The 17,547-nt window shown below is 37.2% G+C and overlaps 1 pseudogene; it reads right to left on the reverse strand.

Annotated features, from left to right (window-relative positions):
• Nucleotides 1-276: 276 nt before the first annotated feature.
• LOC131537649 (gastrula zinc finger protein XlCGF57.1-like) lies at nucleotides 277-17,272 on the reverse strand (annotated as a pseudogene).
• Nucleotides 17,273-17,547: the final 275 nt, after the last annotated feature.

Consider the following 17,547-nt stretch of genomic DNA (forward strand, 5'->3'; position numbering starts at 1 on the left):
CGTTTTGGACGTACCTCTGAACACAGTAGCTCCCTCCAAGTGCTCCTTCAGAGAAGCGTCCAACGACGAGGCGAAGTTAACAAGGCCCCTAAAAATGCCTGGGTTTTCAGAGGCTTCAGTCTCGTCGTGGCCACGCAAAGCCAATTCAAAGGCACCACAAAATTTTACACAGTCAATCAGTTTAGAAAGAATATATCGATTCTTGTCCACTTCCTCATTGTGCCTTCTTATACAAAGTCGATGGCCATCATCCAACTGAGTAGCAATGTTAGCCTTCCCCAGCAACGCAAATTTCAGGCAGTTGTCCATATGCATCTTTGTGTGTTCGTGTTTTTTTATTTTTTCCGAAAAATGTTTCATGTCCTGAACACCGTTTTCACAACAGGCTCGATCGGTCGCTGCAGTTTTAAAAAGCAAACAAGGGAAGCAAAACAGTGAGTTAGTTACTCCGCAGCCGGTTAGCCACGGCTTCCTAGTGTACCATGTCCGCGAAAAGCCTCTAGTATAAGACGCTTCCTTGTCTTTCACCTGCTGTCTGATGTTAATTTATGGCTGGTCCGGTCCCATTTCTTTTATTTTTTGTTTTTCAGCCAGTGGTCTTCTTTCAAACGGAGTTTGAAGAAGAGATTGCACGGTCTCTTTCTCGTGTGACGCTGGCGCCATTGTCAACTAGAATCTCACTGCCACGTGACCACACCAAACTCATGTTATTCTCCGATGGGCGCAGAGGCAAAGCGCCCATCGGAGAATTATTACTGCGCGTCACTGATTGGTTGAATTGATCATATTTAGTGACGTTTTATAGCATATCAGCGCTCCATTGGTTAGATAGCGTGGGCGCCCTTTCTCGGCGCCCCGAGCATAAAACTACACATTTATGATGTTATGCGGCACATGATGAAGCTGGCAGACAAAAAGCCCCCCCGCCCTCCCTCTCATTCTAGTGTGAAAAACAAGTAAGTTTTTTTCAAACTTAATTTTTTTTTTTACTTGGTAGGAGGGGCGGCGCCCCAGCGCCCATAATAGATCAGCCGCCCCTGCAATTACTATACAATTAATATACCATTAATACATGAGGGAATACTGAGGTATGTTTTCTGCCGAGTTCATTGCTCTCTCGACTCTGTAGTTATAGAGTTAAATGCCACCTACCAGCCAATCAGAAATTAGGATGTTGTTGTTTCCGTTTAAATTACGCGATTCTGCCGCAAGCGGGTTCGTTACTAAGCAACATGGATGCGCGCGCACATGGAGTGTAAGCTGGAAGAGAAAGATCCGATGAATGCTGTAGGTAACCCCTTCATTTATTTTTTCGATTTTAAGATTCCTCTACGAAATCACTTGCCTGTGAAACGATAGAGAGAGGAGAGCTGATGTTGGGGAATATAGCCAAATTCGCGCTAAAGTAGGCTATAATTGATGCAAAATTGAAGCTTTGGCTTCCTGAAAGGAAAGTACAAGAGATGCTATAACAGTTGGTGAATCTGATAAAAGACAGACAAATTCATCCAAATAAAATAAATTGTTTTACATATTTAAAAAAGGATCAAAAATACAAAGAAATGTGGCCCCAAACATGCCAACTGAACAGCAGTGCTCAATGCACATACTGTACACACACAGTAGCATTACAGAACTTGTCCTGAACATGTATGTCAAGCTCTCTCTCTCTCTCTCTGTGTGTGTGTGTGTGTGTGTGTGAGAGAGAGAGAGAGAGAGAGAACACATTTCAGCTTATGATTTTATTTTTTTCTGTTGTGTTTGTTGCACATCTTGATGACATGGGTAGGGGGCTCCCATATAAAGCACTGAGGCTTCCCCAAATTCAAATTCAGATGCAGTGTTTTCCATGGTGGGTATGAACAAAACCAAAACTAGAAACAGTTTGGCTCTGGATGGAACGCTATTATCACAACAGTGCTTTATGTGGGAGTCCTCTACCCTTGTCATCAGGCATCAAAATGTGCAACAAACATTTACAACAGAAAAAAAAAAATCATAAGCTGAAATGTGTTCTCTCTCTCTCTTTCACACACAGTTTGACATACATGCTCAGGGTAAGTACTGTAATGTATGTGTACAGTATGTACATTGAGTACTGCTGTTCAGTTGGCTCGTTTGAGGCAAAATTTATTTTTATTTTTGGTACATTTGTATTTTTAAATACATAAATCTTTTTATTTTATTACAATGAATTTGTCTTTCATCAGATTTACCAAATGTTATAACTTCTATTTGTGCTGGTCAATTATGAACAATAGGTCAAATTGAACTGCTAGCAAAAACTTGGGTGCTGCAAATATTTGAGTTGCTCCTCCCCTTTGAGTGACTCCTCCCCTAATCTCACTCCAAACTTTCGCTATAACTTGAGAGCCTGCAGTCGCCATTTTGTGTGTTCAGCACGTGCATTGTTTCAGTGTGCACGTGCATGAGTTAAATGGAATAGAAGAAAATAATTATATCAAATTAATATTTCAAGTGCAATGAAGTCTAAAATATTTTTGTTGTGAAATCTGGTCTTTCTGTATCTTGATAATTGGCATTTGCATTTGTGATACTCTTTTTGCGCTCATTGTAAACTATTATTATTATGATTAGAAATGTATCTCAGATTCTCAGTATATATCTATGTATCTTCATATCAACTTATGTATCTATATATTTTCTTGTACAGACAAAATATTTACTGCTGCAGTCTTTTTTTATTTTATTTGCGGAAAGGGGCGTTTCATTCCCGCCCACATGCAGAGATAAATATTCAAGCTGTTTTATCCTTTTTGGCTTGGTTGTATTTCATTTTGGTGCATTAGAACAAAGTGTGATAAAAACAAAAATAAAAAAAATATATATAGAAAAAACAATATCAGATTAGTTTGTTCATGAAAAAGGTTGAATATGTGATAAATGAACATTGTCTTAGTTTTTCCGTTTTGAAGACAAAAACGAAGAGAAAAAAATATCTGAAGGTACAAGGATCCATTTTGCGCCTCAGTTGCTGACTGTGTTTACTTTAAAATGAGACCTTGGTGTTAAAGGGATAGTTCACCCAAAAATGAAAATTAGCCAAAGATTTATCATAGACATGTCTTATATTCCTTTTTCAGATGAACACATTCTGATGCTCGTTGGTTCAAATAACAGTGATGCTGCGTTCTCTTCTAAAATATTTAATTTTTTTATCTGATTTCATGTGATTATGTATTTAAGATAAAAATAATAATCTAAAAAATACTGTACACAAGCATTTTCTTTCTCATCTGTTTACAATCACTTAAGACAAAAACAGCTGTGTTTATGATGATGTACTGACGTAGTTTTCTGCATTCTGGTCAATAAATATGAAAAATGTCTTATCGAATACCCGGTTCTTGGAAATTTGGAACCAGTTCTAGAATGGAACTGGTTTTCAATACCCAACCCTATTTGTGACAGGTGTTTTGTTTTGCTTTCTCCTCTGTGCATCCGCATTCGCCACTCTCTTTTCCTGGATCTTACATTGTGCCTTTCGTTACACCTACGCCATACGCTCGACCGCCTTGTCGTGAACATGCCTGCTTGAGAGACCATCACATGCGATTAATCGTGCAGCCCTAATAGCTATTGTCAACTACAAACCTGAGCTCATTTTTGATAAGCTCGTATTGAGAAATGAATGCAGCAGAAAATACTAAATAAATATGTATAATATAAAAAAGTGTAACATACCAGATTTTGCTGCTTTGAACTTTATTCTGTGTGGTGTCAACTTTTTTCTGAGTTTCTGTGATAGCACCTCGAAACGGAAAATTCTGCTTTTGATTGCTTTTTGAGATGCTGTCACTTCTTTGAGGTTTGCCGTTTTGAGAAATTAAAAAAAAACTGATGACACTTGATACCCAGATAAACTGGGTGGTCACGGCAAAAACCGACAGACTGACTCTCCACCCACCTGTGAAAAGAAAAGAGTAATTTGCAAAAGAATTAGAACGGTGTAAGTGGTAACTGAACAATAACCATAAACTGGGGCTATCAACAAAAAATAAATAAAAAATTGTGCATGTAATCAAAAAAATCTTGCTTCAATAGCTGGCACCCAAGATCAACCTTCTGGCAGAAAAGCCAGGAAAGCATATTTCAGCCTCTGGAAACACCAGAACCACAGTATCTCTCACCATACACATCCTTATAACAGTTTTTTTTTGGGTGAACTCTTATGTTCCTCCCTATCCTATGTTCGTGACTGGTGGCTCTGTGTAATGTCGACTATTCCGCTGACACCAGTGTATAAGATGATAGGGCCTCATACATTTCTAGAACAGGATGTAGTCTATAACTAATCAGCATATGACGTGTTTACTAAGCAAGGTCTTTCAGAGCGCGGTATCTTCTGTATAAAAATCTGGAAGGATAACAACTTACTGTCCTTTGCACTAAGAAACTCTGTGTATGTGAACTGACCATTCTTGCAAAAATTTAATAAGACAAAGACAAGTCTTTGGTTTTGAGTCTTCATTCTCAGTCTTACTGGTGTTTATTGATTGTTTTAGATTCTGCCTAAGATAATATACTAATCAAATAAGTGGAATGTATTTTACAGTGCATTTTACTTTACAATACAGTATATAATATAATCCAGTGTGTTCAATAGCTAGGTGTGGGTGCAATAACATGCAAATATCACAGTTTTCTCCAAAGAAGAAAAAAATACATGTGCGAACTGAATGAGTTTCTTTATCGTTTACATAAAATCGTTTATGTATTAATAATTTTGAAAGCAAACAAATAACCGTTTAGGAAAGGGACATCATACCTTTCAAAAAATATAATTTGCATCTTCATTTTGCAATGAAAACGTATTTAACAGTAATATATATGTCCATGTATGACAGGGTGGATGTATCTTATGGTTTATGCTTCGGCCCATATTTATCTAAAAATAATGTGTAGCCAATATGTTTCTATAGTACTAGAGTGTCTACTATTTATGATATGACAAAGTGACTGGGATATTAAAACCAAAATATTTGAGTATTGTGAGAGTTGAAAGGCACTCTATGGTGATATTGACCCATATAAACTTTATTTACATGTGTGTAGGTTACGTACGTGTGTCAGACAGCGGCTTTGTTCACAGTAGTTCCACAGAAACTTATTATTTACATGTGTGGAGCGTCTCAAACTCCATCTCTGCATGTTGTTGTGAGTTTGGGTTTATTATAATGTTCATCTGGGAACGCAACGTGCACCATTTAATCAGATTTGTAAGGTAAATCATTTTTAAATCTACGCAAACACAGGAGAATACATCGCGGTTTCAAAATAAAAGCTCAAACCCTCACTTTGAGTTTACACATTTTGATTTTCACGTTTTCACTTAATTACAGTGGCTATAGCAGTTCTGTCCTAAAGAAATGGCCAAATATTGAAGATTAAGTGGACATTTGAATTAAACGGTGCTTGGTCAATATTAAACAAGGATTAGATTGCACAGTAACGTGTAAAAACAATCGTCAGGCCGCTGGCGCCCCCTGCAGGCCTTTGTTGTAATGCGTAATTGTACATTAGCTCTATTGTTTATAATACATTAACAGTTTTGTTCAATAAAACCATATGATTTCTTGCTTTTGATACTTTATTTGAACATTATTATTACATCATTGCTATTATATATGTATTTTAAGTCATTTTAAATGCTATTGTTCACTTACATCTATTTTTATTACCACAAAAAAAAAATTATATATATAATTATAGGGCCCCATGAAATCTGTTTTATTTCCAAATTCAGTTTGTTCCATTTTAATTTTTCTATACTCTGTTTTAATGGTTAAATTAAATTTTATTAATCAAAAAGCCTGTCCAATTAATTTGTTTTTTTACAGTTTTATCTTTACCAAATTCTGTTTTCCATTATTTTCTGGATTCCTTTTTAATAGTTCCATTTAATTTTTATAATCAAAAGCATCTCCAATTAATTGCTTTTGTTTAAAAAAAAAACGTTTTATTTTTTATTTTATTTCTTCCCGATTTACATTTTTCTCCTAAATAAATTCTGGTAAATACTCCTTTAAAAAGTTTTCGATTCTAATTTTATTATTAGTAGACTAAAACACGTGGATATGTTGTCATTCATACACTAATACTGAACTTTGATTTCAGTGATTTGGACTGAGATGGACACTTACTTTTTGCACTCTGTTGCACTTTATTTATTTATTTATTTTTAAAAAAGGATTTCATAGAAATTTGGATTTCATTTGGTTTAATAAAATATTCTTAAGCAAAATTGTTTTTTTTGTTTTTTTGTGGGAAATTAATAGTTTAGATTAATCAATGAATTAGTCGATAGATTAATCTAAATAAAAAGTCGTTAGTGGCAGCCCTACATATTAGAAAATGGTATTAAAAATGGCATGGTGCCTGTATATTTTACAACTACAACTCTGATATGTACTGATAGCCTAACCACCATGATAATAGCTAAATGTAGTAAAATAGAAAGTCGTTTGATGAATCCAAAGTTTGAAATACAAAATACTATTTTGTATTTTAAAGCCTTTGGATTAAATCTAATGTATTTTTTATTGAAATAAATTTAAGATCAGCATTTTTGTATTTTCAAAATACATAAAACACTTTGTCAGCCTCTTTATCAGGGTGCTGATATCGTGCATCAGATAGTTCACACATGAACTCTCTCTTCCAACTCCAACATTCATTTTCGTGTTCATCTTCGGAAACACAAATTAAGATATTTTTGACCAAATCCGAGGGCTTTCTGACTCTCCATAGACAGCAGTGCAACTGAAATGTTCCAGTCCCAGAAACGAAGTTAACTCCACAAAAGCAGATAACTCCACATTTTATGTTTTAAAGTAAAAAAAAAAAAAAAAATCTTTGTAATCTCCTCAGATGACAATGTAGATGCTTGACAAACGTTGTTGTGATCATAGATTATGGATGTGATTACACGCAAAACACAGTTTTCCCCTCACCATTGTAGCGCGCTGCTTTCGCAAGGATCCATGAAAACATTTCAGCTTTTATTTTCCTTTTCCGCCCTGAAGAAGATATCACAGGTTCATCATGTTCGTCGAAATTATCCATCCTCGATCACTTTTAGTCAGCTTTGATGAAACTCCTCTCAGCTAGCATGTCTTTTCAAAGTGAAGGTTGCCTTGTCACCTGACCTGAATACAGCGCGCTGATTTGCTAAAATGGACTTATCGGCTTCTGTTCAAAAACAAGGGCGCTTATCGGCTTCTGCAGTAAAACGTGAACTCGTGATGCCTTGAAAGTGGACAATACAGACTTATTTGACAAAATGTGTTTAGGGTTCAGATTGTGCTATATGTGGAGAATAATGCACGGCACTCAGCTCTTTTTTTTTTTTAAAGTGGCGTTTATCGGTTTTAGCAAATGAGCTCTTCATATACTGCTCATACTAGTTCATGGTGGTTAACATTAACTAATGTTAACAAAACCTTACTGTACAGGGATACCTTTAACTTCATCACCTAATTATGGAACTATAATGTTATTCATGTTGTTTATCTTGCTAAATCTTCGAGTTAAATATTTTAAACATGTTTAATGTCTGCAACTTGTAAAGTCTGATGTTCAGCTAATGCTACAACATGTTTATACATGCTCCTTTTTTTTTTTTCTAAACAGAGAGTTGTGAAGGTGCCCCAGGTTGATCGTGCATTTGGGGTCTGCAAAAGAGTTGTGAGTGCCTTCTCAAATAAGTGGAAGAGACGGTGTGAACTGGCCATCGCCCATAAACTCATCACTGAAAGTCTAACAAGATGGGCCTCCAGGCAACAAATAATCACAAGGGTCATAGAGCAGGAGAAAGTTCTAACACAAGTCCTGCAAGCTGACAGAAAGACCAGACATTTAGCTCTTACATGGCAGGACATGGATGTTCTTGAGTCTGTGAACAAAGCATTAAGCCCTCTTGTGGAGTTCACAGATGCCTTGTCTGGGCAACAGTATGCGAGTCTTTCATACTTGAAACCTGTGCTTCATCTTTTCAATGAGAAGGTTCTTAAATTTCAGGATGACGATACCCAGCTCAGCAAGGACATCAAGGTGAGAATGAGAAATATGCAGACCAATCCAGCCAGGAGCTGCTTGACATGGCATCCCTTCTCAACACTCGGTTTAAAACTACATGCATACAAGCAGAGAGAGGAGACTACATGAAGGACAAAGCTACGTCTCAAGGCCCCAATATACTTCAAACGAAACAGTGTGGCTCATTCTTGAAGCAAAGTTTTGCCTGAATGATGATTTAGATTCACGATTTTGGATCGCTGCATTTAATCTGAGAAGGGGTGCTGTTGGCCTACTTCTAATAGAGTGAAAGCAAAATACACAAATAATGATTGTGTTTCTGATTAAATAAAGCAGTAATTGATGACATACAAATGACATACACCACATGCTGTATTATATATTGACTAATAAATTACAGAACGTTTAGCGAACACTCCAATAATCGTAATGTGAGGTAAACAGCAAAGATAACAGGTTTTCAAAATGAAAACAAAAAGACAAGTAGTCTAATCTAAACTGACTGTCGATGACAGTACTAGCATGACTCTGTCACGGCTCTGCAGCGCGTGATATGGAGCAGATGCTTTGGGGCACAAATGCGACCACGTCAGATTTTAACTCACGCATTCTCAAAAACTGGTCACAGTCTATATATATTCTATACATATTCTAAAAGCAACTCATGTAAACACCTTAATCATAATATTCAGTAAACAATTAGATTACTGATCTCCATGTAAATGTAGTCCATGTCATCTATACGATGTTGTAATAAGGCCTGTTTACACTTGGTATTTAGATGCGTTTTGGTCGATCAGATCACAAGTGGACAACGCTAAATACAAGTGTACACGGGGTGTGAAACGTTTTGAGTTTGTCCACTTTCGACCACTTCCAAAGGTAGTCGAAAACCCATTTGACCGAATTGCTTTTGTGGTGTAGACGCACTTATCAGACGGCATTTAAACTTTTTACACAAAATAACACAAAATACAAAAAAAGCAGCAATAAGTACAAGCAGATGTAATATTAGTGCACAATAACTTTAGCCCTCCCGCTCGTGTTTTGACGCTGACAGAGGGATCTGCACATTTACCCTCCTCTTGACATAATCATCACAACGGGGGGGCAGTCTGGTCAGAAGTGGTTGAAAATGGACAGAAGAGACGAATTAATACGGCAAGTGTAAACGGGTATGTGTCTCCATTGTCCACTTGTGATCCGATCGACCAAAAACGCATCTTAATACCAAGTGTAAACAGGGTCAAAGATGTGCTGCAAGATGTTCTGGTGGAGAAAGCATGCTCTTATGTGTGCCTACCATGGCATGCTGACAGTGGCACTGCGCAGAAGACGGGTTAAGTATCCTAAAGACATGACGTGGACTCAACCAGACTCTGTAAAAGTCCAAAATGTCTGAGTCCAGGTTTAATCCTTTGTTAATACTTGGAATCAAGTTCAGACTTGAGTCCAAGTCCAAGATCAGGTACCCCAACTCTAACAGTGCCACACAGCACCTTCTCAATATAGAATCCTGCTGAATATAAACCACCGTCTCCTGGTCTTCACTTCTGAGCTTCCTAAACATCACAACATTATTACATGATTCCTGTCGGCGAAACTTCCACACTGATGACATAAAACAGTTCTCTCAAATGAATCCTCGTGTGTTGATCAAGTTTGTTTTGAAAATATGCCGTGTAATCTTCTCATGTGACTGTTACGGCTTGATTTTTGAGTAAATCTTTTTCCACACTGTTGGCAGGTGAAGAGACTCTCTCCAGTGTGAACTCTCATGTGGGCTTTAAGGCTTCCATGTAGATCAAAACTCTCTCCACACTGAGGGCATGTATAGGATTTTTCTCTAGTGTGAATTGTCATGTGCCTGTCAAGGTTTCCTTTTTGGCTGAAACTTTTTCCACACTGATGGCACACGTAATGCTTTTCTCCAGTGTGAATTCTCACATGTCTATTAAACAATCCTTTTTGAATGAAGCTTTTTCCACACTGTTGGCAGATATAACGACCCCCTCTAGTGTGAACTTTCATGTGGACTTTAAGGTTTACTTTTCGAGTAAAACTCTTTCCACACTGAAGACAGGAGTATGGTTTCTCTCCAGTGTGAATTCGCATGTGCACTCCAAGGTTTCCTTTATTTGTTAAACTTTTTCCACACTGTTGGCAGGTGAAAAGCTTCTTTCCAGTGTGAATTTGCATGTGCACTCCAAGGTTTCCTTTATTTGTGAAACTTTTTCCACACTGTTGGCAGGTGAAAGGCTTCTTTCCAGTGTGAATTTGCATGTGCACTCTAAGGTTTCCTTTATTTGTGAAACTTTTTCCACACTGTTGGCAGGTGAAAGGCTTCTTTCCAGTGTGAATTCGCATGTGCACTCAAGGTTTCCTTTATTTGTGAAACTTTTTCCACACTGTTGGCAGGTGAAAGGCTTCTTTCCAGTGTGAATTTGCATGTGCACTCCAAGGTTTCCTTTATTTGTGAAACTTTTTCCACACTGTTGGCAGGTGAAAGGCTTCTTTCCAGTGTGAATTTGCATGTGCATTCTAAGGTTTCCTTTATTTGTGAAACTTTTTCCACACTGTTGGCAGGTGAAAGGCTTCTTTCCAGTGTGAATGTGGACTTTAAGGTTTCTATGTTCATTGAAACTCTTTTCACAGTGAAAAGGGGTGAAATAACTTTTAGTTCCTGTTCTATGAGCTGTTTTCAGTGAGAAAGTCTCTTTAATCTGAGGCCAAATGAAAGATTCTTCTCTGGTTATAAAATCATGATGAGTCTCATATTGTTCTTTCGCTTCTGTTTCATTCGGTACTACACACTCCTCATTTAGCGGCATAAGGTCTATGGAGAAAAAAAGGCAAATGCAAGTTAGCCCAGTTTAATAGCACAAAGAAACAGACATCAAAACATTTACCAACAAGCTAGATAGTTTATCCACTAATCCAGTGGTACTCAAACTTTTTACACCAAGTACCACCTCAGAAAATATTTGGCTTTCCAGGTACCACTATTATGACCAACATTAAAATGCAGTAGCACTATGCATAGTTAAAAACAAACAAAAAATAAATAATCCGTTTTATTCCTAATAAGAATATTTAATATTGTCAGCCTCTTAAAACACTGTAAATACACAGTTTGAACATTAACACTGCACTGTACTTACTTCCAATTAAATAAAAAAAACTTAATTATTAAATTAAAATATATTGTACCTAAAAGTGAAATAACTGTATTGTACTTAAAATGTTAAAAAACTGTACTTAAAGACTAAATGAAAATGTATCGTACTTAACATTTACAGTATCTCACAGAAGTGAGTACACCCCTCACATTTTTTAAAATAAAGAGCAGTCTGCTTTCCAGTCGTTCCCGCAGCGATGCCACGCACTGAACGGTCCGCGCAGCGTCGATCCATCCTGAACAAGCCTAAACAAACTGTCAACAATGGCGGACGTTGCGTTGCTGCTGATGTTCATGGCTTTGCAAACCTACATTGGCATCCAAACACGGCAAATCCAACGTGTTCATGTTTAGCTGCTATTTCAAATATGGCGGTCCAAAGTTTCTGTCGTCTTGTTGGTCACGGTAACCACGCCCACAGCCCCTGACGTAAGCGGTTCTTCCTTCTAGCCCAGCAATGTTTTGGTGCTACTTACGAACCTCTTTTCCTGGTTCAGAGCTGGTGCTTTGGGTGTCGAAAGACAAAGAACCTGTTTGAAACTAGGCTCTGGCTCCGAACTAGCACTGGAACCGTCTTGGTGGAAAAGGGGTATCTGAGGATCTGAAAAAAAGAATTGTTGCTCTACATAAAGATGGCGTAGGCTATAAGAAGATTGCCAAGACCCTGAAACTGAGCTGCAGCACAGTGGCCAAGACCATACAGCGGTTTAACAGGACAGGTTCCACTCAGAACAGGCCTCGCCATGGTTGACTAAAGAAGTTGAATGCACGTGCTCAGCGTCATATCCAGAGGTTGTGTTTGGGAAATAGACGTATGAGTGCTGCCGACATTGCTGCAGAGGTTGAAGGGGTGGGGGGTCAGCCTGTCAGTGCTCAGACCATATGCTGCACACTGCATTGAATTGGTCTGCATGGCTGTCGTCCCAGAAAGAAGCCTCTTCTAAAGATGATGCACAAGAAAGCCCGCAAACTGTTTGCTGAAGACAAGCAGACTAAGGACATGGATTACTGGAACCACGTCCTGTGGTCTGATGAGACCAAGATAAACTTATTTGGTTCAGATGGTGTCAAGCGTGCATGGCGGCAACCAGGTGAGGAGTACAAAGACGAGTGTGTCTTGCCTATAGTCAAGCATGGTGGTGGGAGTGTCATGGTCTGGGGCTGCATGAGTGCTGCTGGCACTGGGAGCTACAGTTAATTGAGGGAACCATGAATGCCAACATGTACTGTGACATACTGAAGCAGAGCATGATCCCCTCCCTTCGGAGACTGGGCCGCAGGGCAGTATTCCAACATGATAACGACCACTGCCTTGCTAAAGAAGCTGAGGGTAAAGGTGATGGACTGGCCAAGCATGTTTCCAGACCTAAACCCTATTGAGCATCTGTGGGGCATCCTAAAATGGAAGGTGGAGGAGCGCAAGGTCTCTAACATCCACCAGCTCTGTGATGTCGTCAAGGAGGAGTGGAAGAGGACTCCAGTGGAAGCTCTGGTGAACTCCATGCCCAAGAGGGTTAAGGCAGTGCTGGAAAATAATGGTGGCCACACAAAATATTGACACTTTGGGCCCAATTTGGACATTTTCACTTAGGGGTGTACTCACTTTTGTGGCCGGTGGTTTAGACATTAATGGCTGTGTGTTATTTTGAGGGGACAGTAGATTTACACTGTTATACAAGCTGTACACTCACCACTTTACATTGCAAAATTACATAGCAAAATGTCAAAGTACAGTAACTTACAGTTTTTATTACAACTTTTAAGTAGCTACAATACATTTTCATTTAATCTAAAGTACAGTACAGTTTTTATTTAACTTTTAAATAAAGTACTTGATTAAAAAAAAAAAAAAACGTTAACAGGCTGTATGTGTAGCTGCGATTAATGACAATCAGGCCGCGTGTCCACCAAAGCCAGCTGAAAACACCCAGCTCTGAGTGCTTGAACGGTGAATGCGACAAGTATAAAAGCCTCATCCCTTTGGGAAGGTGCGCACGCAGTCAGACAGGCGAAAGTATAAATCCAGCATGAGAGGGCAGCGTTTTTGTTTTTTTCAGTTGAGATGCTGTGGTTGCTATGATATAGAATATCCGCTTAGGTAATATGGCAGACGCATCACAAATGAAATGTTTCTCCAAGCATTATTTTTCATAATATTATGGTACTCTGGCAATTCCATCTGGTAAAGACATAATTACTCTGAGACAAGCAATATTAACTTCTCCATTGTTGTTCAGTCGTAGTACAAGCAGGGTGTGACGGTATTAGTCCCGCCCCTCCTCCACTGTGATTGGTTAGCTGACTAAAAAGTGACAGTGATGAGTGCTCCGAGAAAAGAACGCCCGAGTGAAAAAGACGCTCCCATTTAAAACAATTTAAAAAACACTTATATTTAATATAAATATTAAATAATTTAAATATGCCTAATTTATATTTAATTTAGAGATTCCTCTGCGTACCACTAGAGGAAGCTCACGTACCACACTTTGAGAACCACTGCACTAATCTATTAAAGGAAGCGCTTCAGTCATGGGGATTGCGAGAGATGCGTCGAGTCTGCGTCACTACTGATAATGCCACAAACAACATCAGAGCCCTGCAACTAAATGACTGGACGATGTTACAGTTTTTGGCCATCGTCTTCATTTAGCCATCAGTAAGTGTGTAATTAAATTACATTTATAATAATAATAGTAATAGTAATTCATCTCTGTCTTTAAACTTAGTAACAAAACAATTTACAGGTTTAATTTGTTAACAGTTAGCTACATTACATAACTAATAATGAACTATACTTCTACAGCATTTATTAATCTTTGATCATGTTAATTTTAACATTTACTAATACATTATTACAATCAAAAGTTGTATTTATAGACATTAGTCAATGCAATGTGAACTAACATCAACAAAGATGAATAAATACTGTAACAAATATACTGATATAAAACCTTACTGTAAGGGGTGCCGCTACGGTTTCTGGGCCCCCTGGACAGCATATTCACTCGGGCCCCTGCTTTCCAGGGGGGGAGGGGTTCCCACTCACCTTACGGCACCCCTGCTTACTGTACAGGGATACCTTTAACTTCATCACCTAATTATGGAACTATAATGTTATTCATGTTGTTTATCTTATTCAATTTTAGAGTTAAATATTTTAAACATGTTTAATGTATGCAACTTATAAAGTCTGATGTTCAGCTAATGCTACATGTTTATACATACCCCTTTTCCAACTTTTCTAAACAGAGAGAGGTGTGAAGGTGCCCCAGGTTGATCGTGCATTTGGTGTCTGCAAAAGAGTTGTGAGTGCCTTCTCAAATAAGTGGAAGAGATGGCGTGAACTGGCAGGCAGAATCGCCCAGACACAGCTTGGCTTGCCTGCTCATAAACTCATCACTGAAGCTTAGGGATGTAACGATTAACCGCGAGCCGGTTGAAAATCGATTCAAATATGCAGGGGCGGATTTAGAGATTTGGGGGCCCTAAGCAAATTTCAGGTACAGGGCCCCAACACAACAACTATATGCTCTTTTATACCTAACCCTTATTTTGCTCGCTAGCTCTCTCTCTTTATAGCTATAACTATTATTTATTATAACTATTACCCCTTCACAACTTAAGTAGCCTAAATAATTAGTCAACCTGATGCTATTCTAAAGCCATATTAAGCTACCTTTTTTTCCCGGATCACCAAAGAAGACATTATATTAAAAAAATGCTTGCACTTGTCAATTTAATGAACTGTAAACTTCTTCAATCTTTTTACAAAAAGAATTAAAATGTCATAAACATTATCCCATGCAACTCGTTCTGTATTCCAACTGTTCTTAAAGTATATGATAGGGTTTGCCGAGAAACAAATCGAAAATCTCCAGTCATTGCATTCGTGCATTTATACGCTTTTTAATTTATAGTTCATTTGCATTCATTTCACGCTGGTGCGAATAGGAAAAGCACATGAGAGTCATTTTGAAACATCAAGACAAATAAAATGATGACTTGAAACAATAATTTCTTTAACTGAGGTGAATATATCTGTTCTGAGACAGTCAAAACAGCTTAGAATGCACGCAAAAAGTGCTCCATCTATAATCACTAAAAGCTGTCACTTCAGTTCATCGCGATCTCACAACGTTCTGTTAATAAGCTCTCTGCACAAATAATCTCTTAACTTTGAAAAAACATGTCTCAAAACTTTATGGCGGAGAACGCGTCTCTCCCATTCCACTGCATCTCATGTTTTTAAATGAAACAAAGTAACGTTACTCTTTGTGATTGGTTTTCCGTGCTTTGTATTAAACTTGTATACATGATGCTGTTTGGTTTCTAATTGTTTAATCAACTTAATTATATAAGGTTAAACATTATTTTAAACATTTTGCACATTTTTCAAAGATAGTCGTGTTATTTTAAGCTTTGAAGAACCGTGGATTAGTAATATTTTGCTCGATGCACCCTCTTGTGGCCTCAGGAGAGAAGCCAAAAGCTTTTTTCCCCCTAACTGAAATTATGCTTTTAAATTTGAATATAATTCAATTTTTATAACATTTAAGTACAAAATTTGAATTTAGTTTTTCAGCCATTTTGACAGCCCTATCAGGTTTTATTAAAGAAACAGCGCTGCGTTGAAAGTGAAACCTGCTGCAGTCTGTGACTGATGTAAATCAAAGAACTAAAGAAAAAGAGAAATCACTTGACTGCTCTAGTCGCTGATTAACTTTTGTAGCTTGAATAAAGAATAATCAATATAGCTTATGCATACAATTTATAGTTTATGTGAAGAATGTTTTAAGTTCACTTATAAAAAGTTGTTACATTTTTCAAAGCCTATTAAATTTAAAAAATAATATAACATTTCAATTATACTGTAATATTAAATGGCTATAATTAATGGCTAAAATTAAAGGGAAAAAATGGATTTAATACAGACAACAGTAACATTATTTGTATCAAGGATACTTCTTCATTAATACGCTAGTAAAAAGATGCCATTAAACATTTAAAATATACCCCCCTATATATTGTTTCTATATTAATTTGGAAGTTGAGTGTGAAAATATGACAACACAAATATATTAATATGCGTTTAGTCACCTTTTTTTAAATTATTTTTTTTATTGAATGGCAGATAGCACTAATGTTTACCTCTTATAGATGTTACTGTTGGTAATATTAATTTTACAGCTGAATATGGATTTAAATTTAATTTCCAATTTTATAAGCCCCCCAGAAAAAGATCTGGACGGCCCCTCACCCCCTTTGCCCCCTTCAAATGTTCTATTCGATAATACGGCCCTCAAATGAAGTTAATTGAACAGCCCTGCTATAGGCTATTGAATAAATGTGTGAATATCCATCATTTTAAAGTCAAAAGCTGCAGGAATGAGTAAATCTATGCGATATAGCCTATGCGCAATCCCACACCAAAATTCAGGACCTGAATAAACAGAATTTTTGTTTTTATTATACAGAGAAATAGATTTCCATGACTTTTCCAAATCTTTCTGGGTTTATTCATTACTTTTCCAGGCCTGGAAATTGCGGTTTTAAAATTCCATGACTTTTCCAGGTTTTTCATGACCGTAAAGCTTTTCTTCAGAAATGTAATCAAGTAAAAGTACTAAAAGTTTGAGATTGTACTTCAGTAAAACCCAAATCCCCCAGAGTAATAAGTACAGTAATTTTACTTTTTTTCCAAGTACTTTAAACACCTGGACATGCTTCAAAAATATAATGCATTTTTCTGTAGAGCTTGGCATTTTAATAAGCATCAAATGAGAATGAAACCAACCTGTTTGTTCCTCAGCTTTGACTCTGAATGCTTCTTCAATCCTCACGTCTTCACTCTCCTCTTTAATAAACGCCATCTTTATAACAGTGTGTATTAATGAATTAACTTTACATCGCTTGTAAAAACTACAAGACTCGATCGTTTGCATTCATGTAAACACTGTAAATGTTTAAAAACACAAACCTTTCTTCAGCCAAATCTCAAAAGATGCAGGAGAGCGGCGCAGACTTATGACGTCACAGTGCCCTACCAAAATAAAAGTCCTGTTCAAGAGTTATTCAGTATTTCATGAGTTATTCAAAGTTGAATTATTGGTTAAATAAATGTTAGCTAGACCCATTTCTAACCATTTAACATATTATTATTGTAACAATTTAGAACCTTTTATTTTTTCCCAAAAACACCAAATTAAAACGTGGTTTTACTACAAATAAAATAAACAAATAAATAAAACATGGTTACTATAGTTAAACCATGGTAACCACAAATTAACCATGTTCTACAAGTTGTATACTTT

The sequence above is a fragment of the Onychostoma macrolepis genome, chromosome 03 (genome assembly GCF_012432095.1).
Source record: "Onychostoma macrolepis isolate SWU-2019 chromosome 03, ASM1243209v1, whole genome shotgun sequence".
Lineage (NCBI taxonomy): Eukaryota > Metazoa > Chordata > Actinopteri > Cypriniformes > Cyprinidae > Onychostoma > Onychostoma macrolepis.